Source organism: Somniosus microcephalus, chromosome 1 (genome assembly GCF_052327205.1).
Source record: "Somniosus microcephalus isolate GS21.2 chromosome 1, FLI_Smic_1.0, whole genome shotgun sequence".
In the NCBI taxonomy this organism is placed as follows: domain Eukaryota; kingdom Metazoa; phylum Chordata; class Chondrichthyes; order Squaliformes; family Somniosidae; genus Somniosus; species Somniosus microcephalus.
Genome location: NC_140987.1, coordinates 90,820,952 through 90,846,027, shown reverse-complemented (window position 1 = coordinate 90,846,027; position 25,076 = coordinate 90,820,952). Strand labels below are relative to the sequence as shown.

Below are 25,076 nucleotides of genomic sequence, written 5' to 3'. Positions count from 1 at the left end.
TATAGTTTATTTAAAAAGTGTGATGTTTAAAAAAATGTATTTGAACGTTTACTGCTATTTTTGGGCCGTAGTATTTATAAGTCTTGACAGGTCTTCCTGTCAATACTTATGAATGGAGCATTCCCTGCTCCGATTGGCTGCCCATGGCCCACGTGATCCCAGGGGACGCATCGAACTAACTGCGCCCCTGGGACACGCAAGCACTGCGCGCCGGCAGCTGGGCCAGGCCCCGGATTGGAATTCCACGGGGCCCTACAGCTCACCTGCTGGTGCGCAAGGTAAGTGCAGGTCGGGGGCTTACACCCGCGGGAAGCCCCCGACCCGAATTTCTGGGCCAATATATATTGTGAATAGCTGGGGTCCTAGCATGGCTTTGGGTTCGGGAGGGTTGTTAAAATCGGTGAAAATATCAGCACGTCCGGAAGCCAGCTCCAAGGTGCCAGCTTCCGGGGTTAACTCAGGCGTCCTTCGAGTCGTATGCGTAACCCCCTCCGGAGAGGCAGGTTACTGCTTATAATATTTAAATGAGCTGCTTTTGTTGAGGCTTTGACTGGCGTTTAAACTTAACTTCACATGCACAAATTTCCCAGGCTCCATGAAACTCGCAGTTGAAACCAAGGCGAGGAGACTGAACGGCAATTCATGGAACTCATTAAGAGTCAGGCATACGAACAGCAATAAATACTCAGTGCTCACAGCTACTTTCTTACCTGCCACCGGGAAAGGGTTTGTTGAGAGTACTTGTGGTGAGAGACTAATTTGTGCGCTTTGGAGGTATTGAGACTCAAGATCAGAATGGGTGGCGCCATGGCTGCCTTAGATTGGACCTCGGATGAGGAGCAAGATGACCATCAGCAGCAGCAACAGCCTGCTGTGGAGAGACCTGCAGGTGGTCTGCAGAGAGGGGAGCAGCAGAGAGGGGAGAAGCTGAAAGGGGAGCAGCAGCAGAGAGGGGAGCAGCTGAGGGGTTGAGATCACAGGATGCACTACCCACGTAAAAGTTTGTACAGGCAGAGGCTCAGCTTCCTTGACCTCTCGGAAGACCAGTACTCTGGAGGCTCAGATTGTCACATCAGGTGCTTGCAGATATCCGCAGCACCCTAGATGAAGACCTGCTCCATGCTGGACCTGGTGGTCACACATTACCAGTGGCTGTGAAAGTGACCATTACCCTCAATTTTTTTTGCCTCCACATCCTTCCTGGGTACTGCCGGAGACATATCCAGGATCTCCAAATCAGTTGCACATAAACAGATAAGGCAGGTCACTGATGGATTCTTTGCCAGGGCCAGCAAGTATATCAACTTCACCTGTGATGATAGTAGCCAGAATGAGCGGGCACTCGGGTTTGCATCTCTGGCTGGCTTCCCACATGTGCAGGCTGTCATCGACTGCACACATGTGGCAATCCGTGCACCCCCAGATCAACTAGGAATATTCATAAACCGCAAGGTATTCCATTCGATCAATGTTCAGCTGGTGTGCAACCATAAGAACAGGTTTCTGCAGGTGTGTGCCAAATTTCCGGGGGGCTGCCATGATGCGTCCCTTCTCGTACTGCAGTGACCTCTGCATTGGTTGACATCATCATGAGCTGCCTGTGCTCAATGACTGTACAATAACTTCCCCATAATTTGGCTCATAAGTAAACTAGAATAAAATTTATTTTTATGTGCGTCAAATTCCACATGCTCCAAAGGCACAGAGATGTCATCTTACCCGAAATTCACAATAAGGTTGGTATCCCCCTGACAATAGAAAAATGTTACAAGCTGAATTTTCCCAACACAGCAGTATACAAGTCAGAACATTTGGTAGAGAAGTGGGCTTGTGTGTAAATTATTTATATTTATGAGAAACATATTTATTTATGGAAGAGAAATTTGAAATTGGAACAAGATTTTCTTAGAGATTGTATACCAAAAATGCATTTTTCCATGACTCAAATAGATGAACCCAATCTGTTCTTCTCTCATCATTTATTTTATTGTGCACAGTGATGGAAGGGGGATGGGTGAGTGCATCTTAATGCAGTACTTAGTAATCACTAACAACATTTTTATTATATGGACGTGCTGCATCCAATCCAAGCACCTCATAATTCTCCACAGAGCAATAGGGTGTTGTTTATTTATATTTATTTTAAAAACCTTTTCCACAAGCGTTTTCTTTTCAGATGTCCTTTCTGTTTGTACTGTGCCCTCTAAGACAATTTCTTCTCTGCCAGACTGGTACAGAATTCTGAACTGCTGACCTGAAAACAGCCAGAAATAGATTTAAGTGAGCTCTTTAATACTTATTCAATAGTGCAAAACAACTGGAACACCCCATGCACACTGGTCCATAATCAAATCCAGTCCTAACTGATTGTAGATATGGTGCTTGATAATAAATTTTTAATTTATATCGAGCAAAATGATTGACTACTGCCATAGATTTTCTAGGAATGAGTGCTCAGGACTAATACATTTATTTTAAGTTCATTTTTTTGTCTCCCCACTTATCCTGAAGGATTCTTGCTGGTGTACGCTTGCTCGTTTTATTCAAAATATACTTAGTAGCTTCTTTACTGCTTGGTGTCTCTTTATCTCTGAATAGAAATTCAAAAGCCCACAACCTAAAACTGCAATTGTTCAGGCAGTGTTAAGAACACATCAGGTTTTATTAGACGTGCTAGCATACATTGCCCTGTTAAGAAGGTGTTGCTTATAAATCAAAGTAGCAATAAGCCATACAGACCATAAGGGCTCAAGTTTTTCCTCTGGTCTTTTCTGAGTTAACTGATTTGAGCCAAAGGCAGCTGCTGGGATGCTACAGCTGGCACCAGTGCTCTAGGATACGGAGGAAAAGAAATCAGCTATTTTTAAAAATTCATTAATGGGATGTGGGCATCGCTGGCAAGGCCAGCATTTATTGCCCATATCTAGTTGCCCTTGAGAAGGTGGTGGTGAGCCGCCTTCTTGAACCGCTGTAGCCGGGTGGTGAGGGTACTCCCACAGTACTGATAGGGAGGGAGTTCCAGGATTTTGGCCCAGCGACGATGAAGGATCGGCGATATACTTCTAAGTCAGGATGCTTTGGGGCTTGAAAGGGAACTTGGAGGATATGGTGTTCCCATTTGCCTGCTGCCCTTGTCCTTCAAGGTGGTAGAGGTCGTGGGTTTGGAAGGTGCTGCTGAAGAAGCCTTGGTGAGTTGCTGCAATGCATCTTGTAGATGGTACACACTGCAGCCACGGTACACCAGTGGTGGAGGGAGTGAATGTTTAAGGTGGTGGATGGGGTGCCAATCAAGCGGGCTGTTTTGTCCTGGAAGGTGTTGACCTTCTTGAGTGTTGTTAGAGCTGCACTCATCCAGGCAAGTGGAGAGTATTCCATCACACTCCTGACTTGTGTCTTGTAGATGGTGGAAAAGCTTTGGAGAGTCAAGAGGTGAGACACTCACTGCAGAATACCCAGCCTCTGACCTGCTCTTGTTACCACAGTATTTATGTGGCTGGTCCAGTTAAGTTTCTGGTCAATGGTGACCCATTGATGGTGGGGGATTTGGCGATGCTAATGCCGTTGAATGTCAAGGGACAGTGATAAACTCTTGCTTGTTGGAGATAGTCATTGCCTGGCACTTGTGTGGTGCGAATGTTACCTGCCACTTATCAGCCCTAGCCTGAATGTCGTCCAGATCTTGTTGCATGCGGGCATACATTGTTTCATTAATTGAGGAGTTGCGAATGGCACTGAACACTGTGCAGTCATCAGCGAACATCCCCATTTCTGACCTTATGTTGGAGGGAAGGTCATTGATGAAGCAGCTGAAGATGGTTGGGCCTAGGACACTGCCCTGAGGAACTCCTGCAGCGATGTCCTGGGGCTGAGATAATTGACCTTCAGTCACCACAAGCATCTTCCTTTGTGTAAGGTATGACTCCAGCCAGTGGAAAGTTTTCCCCCCAATTCCCGTTGACTTTAGTTTCACTAGGTCTCCTTGATGCCACACTCGGTCAAATGCAGCCTTGATGTCAAGGGCAGTCACTCTCACCTCACCTCTGGAATTCAGCTCCTTTGTCCATGTTTGGACCAAGGCTGTAATGAGGTCTGGAGCCGAGTGGTCCTAGATCAACCAAAACTGGGCATCAGTGAACAGGTTATTGGTGAGTAAGTGGTGCTTGATAGTACTGTCGATGACACCTTCCATCACTTTGCTGATGATTGAGAGTAGACTGATGGGGCAGTAATTGGCCAGATTGGATTTGTTCTGCCTTTTGTGGACAGGACATACTTGGGCAGTTTTCCATATTGTTGGATAGATGCCAGTGTTGTAGCTGTACTGGAACAGCTTGGTAAGAGGCGTGGCTAGTTCTGAAGCACAAGTCTTCAGCACGACAGCTGAGATGTTGTCGGGGCCCATAGCCTTTGCTGTATCCAGTGCGTTCAGCTGTTTCTTGATATCACATGGAGTGAATCGAATTGGCTAAAGACTGGCTTCTGTGATGGTGGGGACCTCAGGAGAAGGCCGATATGGATTATCCACTTGGCACTTCTGGCTGAAGATAGTTGCAAATGCTTCAGCTTTGTCTCTTGCACTCACATGCTGGGCTCCACCATCAATGAGGATGGGGATATTCAAGGAGCCTCCTCCTCCTGTTAGTTGTTTAATAGTCCACTACAATTCACGACTGGATGTGGCAGGACTGCAGAATTTTGATCTGAACCATTGATTGTGTGATCACTTGGCCCTGTCTATAGCATGCTGCTTGTGCTTTTTAGCATGCATGTAGTCCTGTGTTACAGTTTCCCCAGGTTAGCACCTCATTTTTAGATATGCCTGATGCTGCTCCTGGCATGCTCGTCTACACTCCTTATTGAACCAGGGTTGGTCCTCTGGCTTGATGATAATGTTAGAGTGAGGGCTATGAGGTTACAGATTGTGGTGGAATACAATTCTGCTGCTCACAGCACCTCATGAATGCCCAGTTTTGAGCTGCTAGATCTGTTCTGAATCTGTCCCATTAAGCACGGTGGTAGTGCCACACAGCACGATGGAGCATGTCCTCAGTGTGAAGACGGGACTTTGTCTCCAACAATGACTGTTCGGTGGTCACTGCCACCAATGCCGTCATGGACAGATGCATCTGTGACAGGAAGATTGGTGAGGACGAGGTCAAGTATGTTTTTCCCTCATGTTGGTTCTCTCACCACGTATCGCAGGCTCACACTTGGCCAGCTCGATCAGTAGTGGTGCTACCGAACCACTCTTGGTGATGGATATTGAAGTCCCCCACCCAGAGTACATTCTGTGCCCTTGCTACTCTCAGTGCTTCTTCCAAGTGGTGTTCAACATGGAGGAGCACTGATTCATCAGCTGAGAGAGGGTGGTTGGTGGTAATCAGCAGGAGGTTTGCTTGCCCATGCTTGACCTGAAGCCATGAGACTTCATGGGGTCCGAAGTCAATGTTGAGGACTCCCAGGGCCACTCCTTCCCAACTGTATACCACTGTGCCGCCACCCCTGATGGGTCTGTCCTGCCGGTGGGACAGGACATAACCAGGGATGGTGATGGAGGAGTTTGGGACATTGGCTGAAAGGTATGATTCTGTGTGTATGACTATGTCAGGCTGTTGCTTGACTAGTCTGTTGGTCAGCTCTCCCAATTTTGGCACAATTCCCCAGATGTTGGTGAGGAGGACTTTGAAGGGTCGACTGGGCTGGGTGTGCCATTGCCGTGTCCATAGCTGGTGCCGAGTTCGATGCTGGGTAGTCCGTCTGGTTTTATTCTTCTTATTATTTCTTGTAGCAGCTTGTTACAACTGACAGGCTTTCTAGGCCATTTTACAGGGCAGTTAAGAGTCAATCACATTGCTGTGGGTCTGGAGCCACATATAGGCCAGACCAGGTAGGAATGGCAGATTTTCTTCCCTGAAGGACATTAGTGAACCAATGCTGCAAAGAACTACAACAACTTGCATTTATTTTGCACCTTGAACATAAAAAATTCACCAAGGTGCTTCACAGAGACGTATGAAAAACAGACACCAAGCCAAAGAGGGAAAGATGACGAGGCCTGACCAAAAGCTTGGTCAAAGATAAGAGTTTTAAGGAGGGCCTTAAAGAAGAAGACAGAGGTGGAGATTTTTATGGAGAGAATTCCAGAGAGTGGGTCATTGGTGGCTGAATGCGTGGTTGACAGTGGTGGGGTGAAGCAAACTAGGGATACAAAAGAGTCATAGGAAGGGGTGTTAGAGAGCTGGAGGAGGTTACAGAGATAGGAAAGGGTGAAGTCATAGAGTGATTTAAACACTAGAATGCCAATTTGAAATGTGAAATGTTGGAGGGCCAGGAGACAATTTAAGTCAACAAGGGTTAGGTAATGGATGAGCAGAAATTGCTGAGGGACAGGATATGAGCAACAATGAGATGAGGTTAATGGAGGATGGGAGGCTGACCAGGAGAGCATTGTAGTAATTGGGCCTGGGAGGTGTCAAAGGAATGGCTGAGGATTTCTGCAGCGGATAGGCTGAGGAAGTGGGTAGGTGCGGGTGATGTAATGGAGTGGAAGTAGGGGTCTTTGTGATAGAGAATATAGGGTTGGAAACTTAGCTCAGGATTTAACAGAATGCCGAGGTTGTGAACAGTCTGGTTCAGCCTGAGACAGTGGTTGCTGCTCCATTTAACGCCCTCTCCTAATCATGACCAGCTGACCATGCGTTCAGTAGCAGGAAGGACCGCCCCCCACTCCCCACCCACCCCCACCCCCAACCAGCGCTATTTAAAGTGATCATCAACAACTTGCAGCTCACTTGCTTTATCATTTTCACTGGCTCTGTGTAAATTTGTGCAACTGTTTGGAACTTTCTAGAGTTGTTTAAAGTTGCTGAGGTAACAGGGAGCGGTGCTGCAGGTAGAGAAAGCTTTGCTTCACATTTAAGGGTTTCTGCTCACACCACTTGCTCCCAGTCATGGGTGGGTCTACTGGCAGTCCCCCTCGTGCTCAAGAACGACAGGGAGATGGAGCGGTGGTGCAGAAGAAGAGGACAAGATGCTCACAGATGGAGGAGGAGGAGGGGCAGGATGGCTGTTAGCAGGAGACCGTACCCACATAGGGTCTTCAGGAAGCACTTCTTCTACCTGCACCTAAGTCAGGAGCAGTGTATTAGGAGGCTCCACTTCACCAAGGCAGTGCTCACAGAACTCTGCCACCTCCTGCAACCAGACCTGCAGCCTCAGAGCAGGGCGACAATGTTGCTGCCAGTGGCCCTCAAGGTCACCGTGGCCCTCAAGTAGATCAGTAGATCCTTCCAGTCTGGAGCAGGCGACAAAGCTAACATCTTCCAGTTTGCCATCCAATGCTGCATCTGGGAGGTCACAGAGGCTCTGTACTCCAGGAGCAGGGACTTCAGTGTCTTTTCCCTGAACAGAGAGAATCAGGAGGAATATGCATGTGGCTTTGCCAGTATATTAAGCTTCTCTATGATGCAGGGCACCATCGACTGCATTCACGTGGTTTTGCGGGCACTGTATATCAATCCTGAGATGCTTCATAACCGCAAAGGCTGCCACACACTTAATGCGCAGTTGGTGTGCAACCACGCCCAGCACATCATGATGGTGAATGCCCGTTATCCTGGCAGCAGTCAGGATGCCTTCATCCTGCGCCAGTCCGGTGTGCCAGCAATCTTCCAGCCACCACGTCAAACTTGAGGGTAGCTGCTCGGTGACAAGGGCCATCAGCTCTACACCTGGCTGATGACTCCCCTCCGCAACCCCACTACTCATGGCCAGCACTCATATAATGACAGCCATGCTGCCATGAGGTACGTATCGAGCAGACTATCAGGACGCTAAAGCAACGGTTCCGCCGCCTTGACCACTCTGAAGGAACACTCCAGTACATGGCGGAGCGGGTGTCCCATTCCGTGGGGTCTGCTGTATGCTCAACAACTTGGCCATCATGAAGGCACAGCCCTTGCCACCACTGGTTCCGGGACCACCTCAGGGGGAGGAGGAGGAGGAGGAAGGGAGGAGGCAGGCAGAAGAACCCCATTCCGGATGGGCTGTCTGTGAGCACCTCATCAGACTCCGGTTCCAATGAATGAAACCGAGATCCCCATTGCTCACCACTTTCCCATCATACCATCCCTCTGACATGGAACATCACATCATCCTCCTAGGCACAAAGCTGAAATGAGAACCACCACAAAAGATACATTCCAAACATAATTTATAAATTTATCAAATGCAAATCAAAACAACAAAGTCAAGTATTCATCCTTATGCATTCCCTTAGTGTCTGTCTTTCGTGCACATTTTCCTACTCCAGTGCTCCCACAAAGCGTTCCCTCAATGGCTCCAGCATGGCTGGTGGAAGGCTGCTGATTTTCTGTGGGGGAGACTGTAGATGGCCTTGCAGGGCGACCTCGAGCAGCTCTGAGCCTAGAAGGCCCGGCAGTAGACTGCACCACCTCGGCATGGGCGACAGCAGTCTGGGCTGGCTGGTTGACAGGCAACAGCAAGGCACTGGAGGAGTGGCAGGGGTGGGAGTAGGAATGCTGTCATCCTGAGGGAGGACAGCAGGTTCTTGCTCCATGGAGCCACTGCCACTCCCCCAGGATGGCGCCTCAGTATTCCTAGCCATCTGTTGAGGGACAGATTGCTGGAGTGCTGTGAGACCCTGAAAGCCCCTTTCCACACTCGTAAACCCAGCCACGATGACAGCAGTCTGAGCTTCCACTGCAGCACTAAGACGTTGGGTCGCTGCCGCCTGTGCTGCAATGGAAGCTGCAACATTGCCCATCACATGCAGCTTCATGGCTGGGTCCACAAGGTCTCTCATGGAGCTGCCCATCAATTCCATCCTGGAAATCACGGGTTCTAAGATTCCCGCAAAGCCCCATGCAATGTTGGAGCTGAAATCCTCCATGCCCCTTAACACTGACAAGAGGCTCTCTGGCAGATTTGCCATTGCACATAGCATTTCTGTGCGCATACCCATCACACTTCTTCTGAAGGCCACCCCATTGAGGTCATTAGCTGAGTACTGTGCAGCAGAACTCATGTGTGAACTCACCCTCCGGGAAGCTGGTACCCAAGCTACCCTTTCCCCCTGGCTTGGCTGCAGCCCACTTGTGCCTGGTGACTCACCATGTGCAGATTCCACCTCTATACTACCCTCTACAGTACGCGCAGTGCCATTTTCTGAGCTGGTGTCTGCGAGTGTCAGATGCAGTGTCGATGTGTCTTCTACCCCTCTATCACTGTCCTCCTCCATCACTTTGGGAATTGGCTGGCCAAGTTGGAGATCTTGTGTATCTGAAAGGTGAAAGACACAAGGGTTGGGGAAGAGGGGGAAGCAAGATATGCATGCATACAGCATCTGTAGCTTGTAAGTGAGAAGAGACTGTGGGATGAGGGGGATGTGGGATGTGAGAAGAAGGATTATGTATGAGCGTACCATCAGCAGCAGCAATGCTTTCAACTTCCCCATTCGCCACGGACTCTGTGACTGGCCCTCCAATTATGTCAAGAACTGCTTCCTCCAGCTCCATCAGACTCTGAAGTCTGGCTTCCCCTCGCCTCTGCTGCTGCTCACGTCTGTTGTGTGCCACCTTTGCCTGCAAGAGAAAGGGAAGTGTGTCATTGAGTGTGGTGCAATGTGTTTGGGTGATGTGCCTGTCATGGTTGAATAGCTGGCAGTGTGTGCAAGGTGCGAGATGTGGGTATGAGTCTTGCAGAAGTGCCAGGCAATGACTATCTCCAACAAGCGACAGTCTAACCACCGCCCCTTGACATTCAACAGCATTACCATTGCCAAATCCCCCACCATCAACATCCTGGGGGTCACCTTTGACCAGAAACTTAACTGGACCAGCCACATAAATACTGTGGCAACAAGAGCAGGTCAGAGGCTAGGTATTCTGCGGCGAGTGTCTCACCTCCTGACTCCCCAAAACCTTTCCACCATCTACAAGGCACAATTAAAGAGTGTGATAGAATAATTTCCACTTGCCTGGATGAGTGCAACTCCAACAACACTCAAGAAACTTGATACCATCCAGGACAAAGCAGCCCGCTTGATTGGCAACCCATCCACCACCTTAAATATTCACTCCCTCCACCACTGGCGTATCGTGGCTGCAGTGTGTACCATCTACAAGATGCACTGCAGCAACTCGCCAAGGCTTCTTCGGCAGCACCTCTCAAATCCGTGACCTCTTCCACCTAGAAGGACAAGGGCAACAGGCGCATGGGAACACCACCACCTCCAAGTTTCCCTCCAAGTCACACACCGTCCTGACTTAGAAGTATATTACCGATCCTTCATCATCGCTGGGTCAAAATCCTGGACCTCCTTCCCTAACAGCACTGTAGGGGTACCTTCACCACACGGAATGCAGTGGTTCAAGAAGGCGGCTCATCACCACCTTCTCAAGGGCAATTAGGGATGGGCAATAAATGCTGGCCTTGCCAGCGATGCCCACATCCCATAAAATGAATTTTAAAATGTTTTTAAAGTGTGTGAGGGTGAAGTGAAGCTATGATTGTGAGGTATGACTGGTGATTGCTAGATATTGTTGGTAGGGGAGTGATGGGGTTCTGGTGCATTGAACAGTGTGTGAGGCTTGTGGTGCAGATGGTGGGATATTGTATTTGATGATGCATTCACTCACCTTGACCACTCGTGCGAGGTATTAAACTTTTTGCGGCACTGGATCCAGATCCCGGGGACAACACTCGTCGCAGTGACGACTTGAACAATCTCCTCCCATGGCCTTCTGGTGTTCAGCCTTGAAGGGCCCTTGCCCCCCTACCCCCCGTGCAAGTAGAGGGTGTGTCGGCGCCGTTGTACCCCCAGGACCAAGGCCTCCAGTGCCGCATCTGAAAATCTCCTTGCCTTTTCTCTTGGCTGTTGGGCTATGGCTCTGTCCACAATGGCAATGAGATGCTTTTGCAACAAATCACCTCACTTTAAATAATGCAGAGAGCCTGGGCCAAACTTTGATTCCACCACTTTGAATGGTCATGGGCACATAGCACTGCATGATGCCCATGCCCATTTTCAGGCTTTATCCAATTTCTAGGCCAAATACATTCAAGATGTATCCTGTTATTTGCCTTTCTTGATAAGGGTTTCATTGTGTAGAATGTTCAGGAAATTAATATTAATCACACCCAGATCCTTTTCCTTTTTTTTCTATGTCTGCTAATGGGTATCCTTTCATTATATACAATTTTTTTCATTTTTCCTGTTCCAAATGCATGATCCACATTAAAACTAAGCTGTTATTAATTAGTCCATCTGATTAATTGGTCAGAACTTTAAATGTTGTTTATTGATCTCCCTTGAATTTGTGATCTGATTACATAGCTTGGCATTATCATCAACAAATATATTATTAGAAGTGTGAGCCCCTCCAAACTATCAACACTGTGCACTGCATGGTCCTAGGCAGACCCCCAGGGAACTCAGCTCATTACTGCCCACCAAATAGAGCTTTTTCATTTATCATTACCATTAGCTTCCTCTTTGAGACTTCCAAATAGTAGTGGTCTATTCATCTGTGAATATGTGCTGAATTGGTCTGTCTGTCAGTTGTCTAGCAGTCATTGCCACTGGATCTTCTTCATGGGCTGGTTTGCAGCTATGTCATCATCAGGTTCTCTGGCATTCTCTAGGATATCAACCATCAACTTTTTCCTGATTGCATAATTAATTATGAAGTTATGCTACCAGAATTTGTAAGACAATACTAGGGGCAAACTGCAAGGCACTCTCGGACCTATCCAGACACTGGAATCTTTCTTTGAACATTTCAATCGCTTGCTCAATTCTTATTTTTCTATTCACGTGTGCTTCAGTGTAGTCCTACAAGGAGGTGTAATGAGCCATGGGAGCATCGAGTAACCCAACAGCCATCCTTGCCTCTGCTATTGAAATCGAGCTGAGACACTGGACAAATGAATTTTAAAAGCATTATGATAACTTCCACCATGCCATAAATTTGCGTGCAAGAAGCTGTACCTGTCATCACAAATAAGCTTCACATCTAGGGAATACAATCCTTTGGGATTCATATAAATATGGAGGTTTACATTTGGGGCATGCAATGCCACATGGTGCAATCAGTAATCATGGCAACCTTGGAGAATCTGGGAATTCTGAAAATGTAATGGCCCTCTCAGGCATCTATGCGGGGAGCACTGTTAATTATACAAATTGAGGTTCCCTGGGAAAGAGAGCATTAGTGACTTGCCTTATAAAAGAGTGCGCAGCAGATTGGCTGATCTGACAAAAGTAATCTGTGGCTCCCTGGAATGAGGTTATGACACTAAAAGTGAGAGTTATGATCACTTTCAGTGCCACAGCAAGAGCTGTTCATGCTGTGGACCTTGATTGCAGATCTAGCTACAGCATGTAAGGTTTGTCTTATCTTATTAATTAATAGGTTCTAGAGTCTAGCTTCAGCAACTTTAATATTTTATTAAGAAATGTAAGATTTAGCTTTATCTTATGCTTATTCATCAATCATAGTAAGAAAGCAAGTGATATACGTCTATATACTTACAAGCAGGCAAGCCCTTGGATAAAGCTTGGACTCCCTGAGCTTGATCTCCGCATCTTTAGTTCAAGCTGCCCACAGGTCACTAGGATATCCACAACTTTTAAACTCACTATTAATCAAACCTATGTCACCTGACAGGCCTCTGCCTTCATGACTATTTCAGCGGGAAAATAAAGCTGCATCTGAGCCCCATCCTTATCTGTAATTTTCAAGGTTGTGTTCCTTACTGTTCAACTGTGTCAGCTGTGGCTTAGTTAGTAGCACACTTACCTCTGAGTCTAGAAGGTGGTGAGTTCAAGTCCCACTCCAGGGAGTTGAGCACATAAAGCTAGGTTGACACTCCAGTGCAGTGCTGAGGGAGTGCTGCACTGTCAGAAGTGCCATCTTTCGGATGAGATGTTAAACCGAGGCCCTGTCTGCTCTCTCAGGTGGACGTAAAAGATCCTGTGGCACTATTTCAAAGAAGAGCATGGGGAGTTATCCCCTCTGTCCTGGCCAGTATTTATCAAAAGAGGAATCGGATATATACTTGAAAAGGAAGAATTTGCAGGGGTCAATATTTATCCCCCGACCAACATAACAAAAACAGATTAGCTGGTCATTATCACATTGCTGTTTGTGGGAGCTTGCTGTGCACTTATTGGCTGCCACGTTTCCCACATTACAACAGTGACTCCACTTCAAAAGTACTTCATTGGCTGTAAAGCGCTTTGAGACATCCGGTGGTTGTGAAAGGCGCTATATAAATGCAAGTCTTTCTTTCTTTCATCCCTTTTCTAAGTGGTATTGTTGAGGCATGTGTCTCCTAGCTACTGTGTCAGCTAAATTTGGTTAGGCTACGTGACTGTCTGCATGTATTAACTCTGGTTTACTTCACCTACTCATGAAGCCTGTGATACCAATATTCTGCTTATGTCACTAAAACCTATACAACAGTGAACAGACTTCTTCCAATCTTCATGACTGAAGTTCAGCCTCCTGAGACAGAACTCCTGTAAAAGTTCTCAAAATATGTGCTGGGTCTATAGATCCTGCCGGATGGGTAATGTAGGGATGTTCTGGTTCTAATGTGGTGCTGATTCATCAATCTGCCTTCTCTTACAACTGCCTGCTGCTCTACTTCCTACAGCATATAGATCGTTTAAGGTGGGACTTTCCATTGGGAAGCCTATTGCACGGCCTTTCTAGCTCAGAAATTGTGTTGAAATAGAATGCCTACCAAGGGTAATGCAGGCAGAGTGTAAGGGAAGGCTCGCTGAATATAAATGTGTAAAACAATTTACAATAGCTATAGTGAGTCCCAAGATATTCAGTGAGCAGTTTCTCTTTAACAAAGTACTTCCGCCTTGTATAGCAGGAGTACTTCTGAGCAATCTGTGCCTTTTAACACACATTCTCAAGGATGGAAGGAAAGCTGGAGATCCTAGAATTTAGGACGGGCGACTCCATTCTGTTCTAACCTTTTCATTTGCATATAGATTCCACTGGATGATGAGCACTCTTCAGTGCATCCGGAGGCTGAACAGAATTTATTCTGGGATGCTTCTCCAGTGGAACCCGGATATAAATTTGTTCCGGCAGAAATTCCTGGCCCCAGCAAAGGCACAAATCTAGACTTACGCCTTCCGACAATTCAGGAATTTTGGGGCCAAGTTATTTCTTTCCCTACTCTGCAATTGCCTGACAGGTGAAAGCCTCTTTTTTGTTTAAGTTTTTGAAGTGCCTTGCTCTAGTAAGCATCAGATTTGCTGACCTCACTTATCTGAAATAGAAATTAAACAGGTCTGGGAGAACATATTGCATCATTCCTTAGAAAAATAACAGCCTGTGAAATTCCTAAGCTCAATACCTGGACACTGTTGAGTTAGCTGAACTCAGCCAGGGCAGTGATTGGGGCATTAGTCCCAGTGTCTTTGGATTAGGGAGGAGAAAAATTGATGATGATTCAGGTTCCTGGTTGCTGTCAAGTGATGCTTACTGGAAGTGTGCAGATGTTGATGTTGGGTAAGGACAGGATTTTGCTCAGCTGTGGTGATTCTATGGTTCAATACCCTCTTGGAAATCATTGCCAAGGGATACACATGAAGAAAGGCTACAGGCGAGGTAGCAGAGTCAACTGGCACCTGTCCAACTGTACCACCATAAGAAGCTAGGAAAGGAGAAAATAGGTGAGAAAAATAAACAAAAATGAAAGAGAATTGGAAAAACCAACACGTGTTCCACTGACACAATCTGATACATGATTGATAAACTCTCAGGGCTCTGTTAACTGCTTTCAAGGTTGCTGTTTTACTGCTCTAGATGTGTGTTTGTTTTGTTTTTATAACTTCATATTTCCCTCCTGCAGTGAAATGGGAACACTACCCAAATTCCAATCATGGAAGAGCTGTAGCACTGTGCTGGCAGTGAAATGGCAGAAACCTTGAGCAGTGGGTTTTGTGTTCAAATAGCTAGTTACAAGTGGCTTTTGAATCTTTCAGGAATAAGCTTCATTGAACATGAATAGTGAGCTGGCACCTGGCAATATGCTCGTTTTTCAAAGCTCATTGTTTCAATGGCAGAATTTCCAACGCTGCTGCACTGATTCAAAGGCCTGCAGCCGCTTATAATGGTGTGCATTGTTGTTATTAAAGAAAACAGTCAATATATTTGAAAACATTGCCATAATGGAGCAGAGGAGCGGACAAGCCTCAGGATTGGTGGATGCATTAGCAGCAGTTGTGTAGGACTGCAACAGAGGAGGATTAGCCTTCTTGTTGCTCCAGAGCACACTGTGCAGAGGAGAGCAGTACCGGGTGCATGGGCAGAAGTGGTGCTGGGTGATTGCTATTTCCAAAACTCAAAGGGCCATGTTGCAAATTTGCAAGAAGTTTAGGGCCGTGAAATTCGGTATGTTAGCACCTCCCGTTAGTGCCTGGCGGTGGCGCTAATGGGGCGCTAAGGGGTTAGCGTCCGGGCACAACAAATGCAGCGACGCCCACGAACTTCAGTGCCGATTTAGTACTGGCACTAACTCTTAGCACCTGGGCCTCTAGCGCCTGGGCCTCTAGCGCCTCGCATAAAGTGTCATAAAGTGAGCAGCGTCCTGCTATCGCCCCAGATGGAAAATTAACTCTTGCCCCCTGCTTTATCGCCTCGCGCCAACAACGCCAGCAAGAGGAGGCGTTGTGAACTCGGCTAGCCACTTCAGGAGCGGTAATTAAAGGGAATGCTTTTCAGCTAGCGCAACCTTTATTATTTGCACCAGTCTGGTGTCTGCGCAAAGTTTCTAATGTTTCATTGGTGCAAGATGTCCAAGCCCTCCACTTTGTGAGACTGTTTGGGGCTGTAATGGCAGTCGCCCAGGTCACCTTGCAAAACAGAACTGACAACAACTAGCTTGTGCAGAAGCATTGGCCCTTCCCTTTAAGCGAGGGAAGCAGCCTCTGTGATGAAAGAGTGCCGTTTACAATGCACTCGAAATTGTTTAGTGCTCTGCCGCTATTGCCCCATTCTCGGAATTTACTGCCCTAAGAGAAGTAATTAGCGCTTGATTTAGCGCTCCACTTCCCTTTTGGAGCGCTAAAACTGAATTTTGTGGGAGGCGAGAATGATTAGCGCCTGGCGCTAAAGTTTTAGCACCCCAAATGGGGCTATACTGAATTTCTCCCCCTAGAGGTCTTATCAAATCACCCAATCTATGCTTTAGACCAAATATATGGCCAAAGTGTCAGAAACGGTTCCCTTCCATGTACCTACCTTACAGCCCTTGGATACTTTTCATGCCTGCACATTTGCAGTAAATCACACTAAATGAACATTTAAAAATTAATAAAGAGGGAGAAGATAGATTATGAAAGTAAACTGGCAAAAAATATAAAAACAGACAGTAAGAGCTTCTACATGTATATAAAAGGGAAGAGAGTAGCTAAAGTAAACATTGGTCCCTTAGAGGATGGGACTGGGGAATTAATAATGAGAAACAGGGAAATGACAGAGACTTTGAACAAATATTTTGTCGAAGACATTAAAAGCATCCCAATAATAATTGGTAATGAAGGGGCTATAGGGAGGGAGGAGCTTAAAACAATGACTATCACTAGAGAAAAAGTACTAGGCAAACTAATGGGACTAAAGGCTGACAAGTCCCCTGGACCTGATGGCCTGCACCCTAGGGTCTTAAAAGAAGTGGCTGCAGAGATAGTGGATGCGTTGGCTGTAATTTACCAAAATTCCCTGGAATCTGGAGAGGTCCCAGCGGATTTGAAAGCCGCAAATGTAACGACCCTATTCAAGAAAGGAGGGAAGCAAAAATCAGGAAACTATAGTCCAGTTAGCCTAACATCTGTCATTGGAAAAATGCTGGAATCCATTATTAAGGAAGTAAATAGCAGGACATTTAGAAAATCATAATACAATCAAGCAATATGGTCTTATGAAAGGGAAATTGTGTTTGACAAATTTACTAGAGTTCTTTGAGGATGTAATGAGCAGGGTGGATAAAGGGAACCAGTAGATGTTGTGTATTTGGATTTCCAGAAGGTATTCAATAAGGTGCCACATAAAAGGCTACTGCACAAGATAAGAGCTCACAGTGTTGGGGGTAATATATTAGCATGGATAGAGGATTGGCTAACTAACAGAAAACAAAGAGTCAGGATAAATGGGTCATTTTCTGGTTGGCAAACTGAAATTAGTGCGGTGCTACAGGAGTCAGTGCTGGGGCTTTAACTATTTACAATCTATATTAATGACTTGGGTGAAGGGATCATGTGTACTTTAGCCAAATTTGCTGATGATACAAAGATAGGCGGAAAAGCAAGTTGTGAGGAGGACACAAAGGGCTCGATTTTGTTACTGGGGTGGGCTGGGATCGTGTAATCCGCTTTTCATGTTAGCCACCCGATTCTAAATCGATGTGGGAGAATGAAGCGATTTTAACTTAAGTGGGCAATTGAGTTCCAGCGTGTGGGAACCCATGGCCCAATTAGTTTTTTCAGTCTGAAACTCGCCTCCGATGACGTCATCATTGCTGCTGCATTTAAGGTCTGCAACAAGCCTTGCTTCTTCTGCAGACTGCCAACCTTTTGGCCTTTCATGTTAGAGGGACCTGGAGGCAGAATGACCAGCGAGAGACCTCGGTCTGCTCCCAGGTTTGATGATGTTGCCCTGCAAGCTTTAGTGGAGGGAGCAAGAGCCAATAAAGAGGAGCTCTTCCCTTCTTCAGGGAGGAAGAAACCTCCCCAGCAGACCAAGGCTGTATGGATCCAGATGGCCCAGGAGGTCAACTCTTTGTCGATAACCCGCAGAATCTGGCTTCAGTGCAGGAAGAGGTTTCATGACCTTCTGCGCACTGGAAAAGTGAGTATGACTTTCCCATCACCCTCAATCTGATCCCCATTGCCTCTCCTCACCAGCACTCAGCTTTAGCAATCTCTTCCTCCACATCCCACTTGACACTGACATCCATGCATCCTTACCCATTCCCTCTCTCTCTCTATGCTCACATTCACCTAATTATTTGACTATGCAGCCCTCACACCCCCTAGCACTCTGATGCTATGAAAACAACTGACAACACACAGGGAGGGCCCTTGGTCTTGCCACCTCACTCCACCTTTGTCTCCTTCTAAGCATCTATGCTATGGATTCTCTACACTCACACCTTCATTCTCTCTCAAACTCCACTTGTCTTCCTCATTGCAGGAAAAGAGAGCTCACAATAAGAGGGAAAGAGCAAGGACAGGAGGAGGGCCACCCTCAGTAGCCCAGCTCACCCCCTGGGAGGATACAGTCCTGGAGATCGTGGGAGGACGATGCGCAAGTGGGGGACGGACAGACGGGAGCATCACAGCAAGCTGGTGACAGAATAGTTTTCCATCTCTCTCATTGACATTGCATGAATCGCTGATAATGATTCTGAAGCTCTAACAGATGGACTTATGATCATCTGCAATATGCAATGTGCATGTAACCTTGGCATCACATCTCTGACTCTTTCGTTTACTCCCCCACAGGACCATCGACAGCACCCGTCCCCCACTAGCCAGGAGGAAGAGCCTGAGCATACAGGCTCCTCAGAGGAAGCTGCAACCTCTGAGGGCGCAGCATCAGCAGAATTCAGCGCACCTAGCACCAGCGCAGACACTCACACCTCGGTGGGACCTTCGCGAGATAAAGTAGTGTTGTCACCTGGTGTATCACAGCTCACAAGTGAGCATCAGCAGATGGTGGAGACAGGGACAGCAGTAGAGAGTCCTCGTCGGAGGGCACAGGACTCTGCCAGCTCGGCTCAGCTGCATGTCAACCCTCTGCCTCTGGGTCCATCCACAAGATCAGCAGTGCTGGAACTTCAGGAACAGATGCAGCAGTCTCTGGCAGGTTTTGTCTCCAGGGTCGCTGTGAGTGTGGAGCAAATGGAGGAGTCCATTACGAACATGAGCAAAGCCTTTGTGGAGTCATTGGTGCATGAACGCATCACCATGGAAAGGATGGCAACCTCCATGGAGGTGATAAGTCGCCAGAGTGTAGAAAACATGGTGAGTGTTCTGAATAGAATGACATCTCTGGAGGAGCGATGGTCATCTATTGAACAGAGAAACCAGACCTTCATGGAAGTCCTTCTGAGTAGGACTGCCAGTGCAGATACGGGTCCCCATGGCCCCCCTGATGTGCAGCAAGGTGCTCTCCAGCCACTTGCCAGTGCTGAGGAGGACATGACCCATGAGAGGGAAGTTGGTGGCAGACATCAAGGAAGTGGGGGCTCCTCTCCAAGCGTTCACACTTCCATGCCACTGCAGAACCCTCAATCAGAGCCCCACCAGAGTTCACACCCAACTGAGATCAGCGTTCCTATCCCTGCACAGCCGCAGGAGCAGCAGACTGTTGGCGAGCCCTCACAGGTTCGCAACCCCAGAGGATGCCCGCCAAAGGTGTTGAGACAGGAGCAGCAAGAAATTGAGCAAGGGGCCTCCACATCTGCTGAAGCCACAGGGGAAGCACCATGTAGGCGTAAGAGAAAGATACTGCACACATAGTCACAAGGGTAGTCACTTGGGTGAAATTTGGGGCAGGATTTTCATTCAGTAGTCAGGTGGGAGGCGGGACTACAACTTTCGGGGTTGTAGACCTGCCTCCATCGAGATGTGGCCAATCCACGTGATTTTAACTTGATTGACCTTGTTGAGTCCACCCAGCGGGCTCAGCAGGCCAATTAAGGGACACCCAGCAACAGGTGACATCACAGACTGAAATTTCATCTGTCAAGAGGTTTTGACAGATGAAATATCAGTGTTTGAAAGCTGTTTGAAGCTGTCAAACACTGACAATCTTACTTCTAACATGAGTCCTTCTCCACAGACTCAGTTAGAAATCTCCCCTGCACAGTAAGCTGCAGGCTGTCACTTTTGATAGTTCACAGCCACTCTGCTTCCTGTGCCGGTGAGATGAGGGACTCCCGGGACCTAAATGAAGGAAGGCTGACAAGGTAAGAAAAGGTATGTGAAACTTATTTAATCACTTTAGACACACCAAACAAACTTACCTTTGCACTCATGCACACATCACTCACCTGAGCACCGACATCTCGACCCCTCCAAGCCCTTCAACCCGACGGCTCGCCTGCTCTAACTTGGCATGGTTTGGAGCTGTCGGGAATCTGATACGTCAACCTTAAAAATAGGGATTAGGCTAAAAACTGCCTATTAACTGTGAGGGTGCCGGTCAGTTCCTTCAGTAACCCCTAGATGGCACCTTCACTTGTTTGTTTCCTTTTGTTAAATTGTTAGTTGTTTACTTAATTGCCTTTTATCAGGTTCATTGGTTTCACCTGGTTTTGCTTGTATTTAAGTTCTGTGGTTTCTTCCCTCTGTGCTCAGTCCTGACAAGGGAGTCAGTCTTGATAAGGTGCTCAGTCTCGACAAGCCTGTTGCCCTGTGGTAGCTTGCCTTGACAAGCCGGTTGCCTTACTGGTTGCTTGTCTTGAGTTCCTATGTCTATAACTGTTTATCTGTTATGTTTTGCTTGTATTTAAGTTCTGTGGCTTTTCCCTTTGTTCTCGGTCTTGATAAGGTGCTCAGTTTTGGACAAGCCAGTTGCCCTGGGGTAGCTTGTCTTGAGCTCAGTCTTGACAAGCCAGTTGCCTCATGGTAGCTTGTCTTGAGTTCCTATCTTGACTAGCCATTTGCCTATGTGGTAGCTTGTCTTGAGCTCCAATGTTTTGTAACTGTTTACCTGTGTGATTCTAGTAAAGTACTGTTATTTAAGACTGCATATCTGCTTCTCGCCTCGTCTGTCTGCACTTGGGTCCAGAACCAGCCTCGCCCGGACAGCACGGCCCCGTGTCTACACGGCCCCGTGACAGCCACCCTGGCAGTTAACTACCTGTTAACAGGCAGTTAATTGGCACTAATCCCTTCCCGCCTCGGGTAGGCGGGTCCCAGTGCGGGGCGGGTACCTGCCTCCTTTGAAACTGGCATGGAGGCGGGTTTGGATGTGGGATGGGGTCGGGACCCCTGATTTTGGGATTTTAAACCCCCCCACGCCTCCAATCCCGACTCCATGGCCCAATTAAAATCCTGCCCTAGATGTTTAATGTTCAAAAGCCATCAGATGGTTACTGTAAATAAAAAATCTGATGGCTACTGCTACAGTTTTGGCGTGTGTCATTTCGCTAATGGGACTTCCACATTGAGGGCTTAGGATTACTTGGTATATGCCTCAGTTGAGGAAGCGCTCAGTGAAGGTGGTGAGAGGGGTTTCCCAGGAGGTTACACTGGAGATGGGTGTCAGCTTCAAAAAATTCCACAGCTGTGGTTATGCCTTCTAAAAGTTCCTCCAGACCTGAAACAACAAAGTCCTGCCACCTGCAAATGATGGCTGATCAAATATCCTATTTAATGGTGGAGCTGCAGCTAATAGTCAGCAATCCAATTGTGCTCCCGCCAGGTTTGACCGTTGTGTTTCAGAGCAGGCATGTTTCACGTCGGAAAAGGGTTAAAATCACCAAGGCCTGTCAAATGGGATAATAGAGGCAATTTAATGCTTGTTAAGGGCCTATCCCGCCTCTTGGAGGGGGGAGGGAGACGAGAGCAGTAAACACGATTTCTTGAAAATTGCTTGGAGGCGGGGTTGAGCCTGCCCACCACTTTTTGCAATTTTAACACCCCACACGCCTCCATTCCCGCCTCCACGGCCCTGTGAAATTCGAGCCCAAAGAGTCTGCAAAGGGATATAGATAGGTTAAGTGAGTGGACAAACATTTGGCAGATGAAGTATAATGTGGGAAAATGTGTGGTTATCCACTTTGGTAGGAAAAATAAAAAAGCAAATTATTATTTATATGGAGAGAGATTACATAATGTTGAGGTTCAGATGGATCTGGAGGTCCTCGTACATGAAACACAAAAAGTTAGCATGCAGGTACAGCAAGAAAATAGGAAGGCAAGTGGAATGTTGGCCTTTATTGCAAGGGGGATGGAATATAAAAGTAGGGAAGTCTTGCTACAACTGCACAGGGCACTGGCGAGACCACACCTGGAGAACTGTGTGCAGTTTTGGTCTCCTTATTTAAGGAGGGATATACTTGCATTGGAAGCATGTTCAGAGAAGGTTCACCAGGTTAATTCCTGAGATGAAGGGGTTGTCTTATGAAGAAATGTTGAGCAGGTTGAACCTATACTCATTGGAGTTTAGAAGAATGAGAGGTGATCTTATTGAAACATAAAAGATTCTGACGGGCCTTGACAGGGTAGATGCAGGGAGGATGTTTCCTCTCGTGGGGGAATCTAGAACTAGAGGCACCATTTCAAGATAAGGGGTCGTCCATTAAAAACAGAGATGAGGAGGAATTTCTTCTCTCAGAGGGTCGTGAATATTTGAAATTCTCTACCCCAGAGCGTTGTGGAGGCGGAGTCAATGGGATGGATTTTGCCAGGCACGAGAGGCGGGTTTGGAGACTTGTGAGGTGGAAAAGTTGCAAAAAATGGCGGGCGGCTCCAATCCCGCCTCCAACCCGCCTCTGAGCAACTTTCCCAAGACTGGGCTTTCAGACCCCGTGTCGATCCCGCCTCTTGGAGGAGGGATAGGCCCTTAAGGCCCTTAACAAGCACTTAAGCGCCTCTATAATGCCATTTTGAGAGACCTTTCCAAGTTAACTATATTTCCCCCATGCTGCACTTCTCCTCTGGAACACACCAGTTAATCATAGCAACATAGAAACAAAGAAGATAGGAGCAGGACTAGGCCATTCGGCCCCTCGAGCCTGTTCCACCATTTAATGAGATCATGGCTGATCATCCAAATTCAGTACCCTGTCCCTGCTTTCTCCCCATATCCCTTGATCCCTTTAGCCTTAAGAAATATATCTAACTCCTTCTTGAATATATTTAATGAATTGGCCTCAACTGCCTTGTTTGGTAGAGAATTCCACAGGTTCACCACTCTCTGGGTGAAGTAGTTCCTCCTCATCTCAGTCCTAAATGACTTACACCTTATCCTTAAACTGTGACCCCTGGTTCTGGACTCCCCCGCCATCATAAACATCCTTCCTGCATCTAGTCTGTCTAGTCCTGTTAGAATTTTATAAGTTTCAATGAGATCCCCTCTCATTCTTCTAAACTCTAGCGAATATAAGCCTAATCGACCCAATCTCTCCTCATACATCATTCCTGCCATCCCAGGTATCAGTCTGGTGAATCTTCGCTGCAATCCCTCCATGGCAAGAAAATCCTTCCTCAGTTAAGGCAACCAAAACTGCACACAATACTCAAGGTGTGGTCTCACCAAGGCCCTGTACAACTGCAGCAAAACATCCTTGCTCCTGTACTCGAATCCTCTCGCTATGAAGGCCAACATACGATATGCCTTCTTAACCGCCTGCTGCACCTGCATGCTTACCTTCAGTGACTGGTGCACAAGGACACCCAGGTCTCATTGCACTTCCCCTTTTCCCAATCTATTGCCTTTCAGATAATAATCTGTCTTCCAGCTTTTGCCACCAAAGTGGATAACCTCGCATTTATCCACATTATACTGCATTTGCCATGCATCTGCCCAATCACCCAACCTGTCCAAATCATACTGGAGTTTCTCTGCATCCTCCTCACAGTACACACGCCCACCCAGCTTTGTGTTGTCTGCAAACTTGGAGATATTACATCTAGTTCCCTCGTCTAGATCATAGCACCGATATCTTTGGTACCCCACTAGTCACTGCCTGCCACTCGGAAAAAGACTGGTTTATTCCAACTCTTTGCTTCCTGTCTGCCAACCAGTTCTCTATCCAAGACAATACCTTACCCCCATCCCGTGTGCTTTAACTTTGCATGCTAACCTCTTATGTGGGACCTTATCGAAAGCCTTCTGAAAGTCCAAATACACCACATCCACTGGTTCTCCCTTATCTATTCTACCAGTTACATCCTCAAAAAATTCCAGTAAATTAGTCAAGTATGATTCAGCTTTTGTAACTTCATGTTGACTTTGTCTGATCCTGTCACTGTTTTCCAAGTGCTCTGCTATTACATCTTTTATAATGGACTCCAGTATTTTCCCCACTACCGATGTCAGGCTTACCGGTCTATAATTCCCCGTTTTCTCTCTACCACCTTTTTTAAATAGTGGGGTTACATTAGCTATCCTCCAATCCATGGGAACTGTTCCAGAGTCTATAAAATTTTGGATGATGACCAGCAATGCATCTACTATTTCTAGGGCCACTTCCTTAAGTACCCTAGGATGTAGATTATCAGGCCCTGAGGATTTATCGACCTTCAATCCCGTCAATTTCCCTTACACCATTTCCCTACAAATACTGATTTCATTCAATTCCACCCTCTCATTAGACCCTATGTTCCCCGACATCTCTGGGAGGTTATTTGTGTCCTCCTTTGTGAAGGCAGAACCAAAGCATGTATTTAATTGGTCAGCCATTTCTTTGTTCCCCATTATAAATTTCCCTGATTTTGACTGCATGGGACCTACGCTTGACTTCACTCATCTTTTTCTCTTCACATATCTATAGAAGCTTTTACAGTCAGTTTTTATGTTCCCTTGCAAGCTTACTCTCATAATCTATTTTCCCCCTCTTAATTAATCCCTTTGTCCTCCTTCGCTGAATCCTAAACTGCTCCCAATCCTCAGGTTTGCTGTATTTTCTGGCCAAATTATATGTCCTCTCCTTGGATCTTATGCTATCACTAATTTCCCTTGTTAGCCACAGTTGAGTCACCTTTTTTGTTTTATTTTTATGCCAAACAGGGATGAACAAATTCTGTAGTTCATCCATGCGATCTTTAAATGTTTGCCATTGCCTATCCACCGTCAACCCTTTAAGTAACATTCCCCAATCCATCCTAGCCAACTCGTGCCTCATACCATTGTAGTTTCCTTCATATAAATTCAGGACCCTAGTCTCTGAGTCAACTACTTCACTCTCCATTTTAATGAAAAATTCCAGCATATTATGATCGCTCCTCCCCAAGGGGCCTCGCACAACACGATTGCTAATTAATCCTTTCTCATTACATAATACCCAGTCTAAGATGG

General features: G+C 46.8%; 1 pseudogene; it reads right to left on the bottom strand.

The window, feature by feature from the left end:
* Nucleotides 1-1,428: 1,428 nt before the first annotated feature.
* LOC147124232 (uncharacterized) overlaps nt 1,429-25,076 on the bottom strand; it is an 83,856-nt pseudogene continuing 60,208 nt past the window's right edge.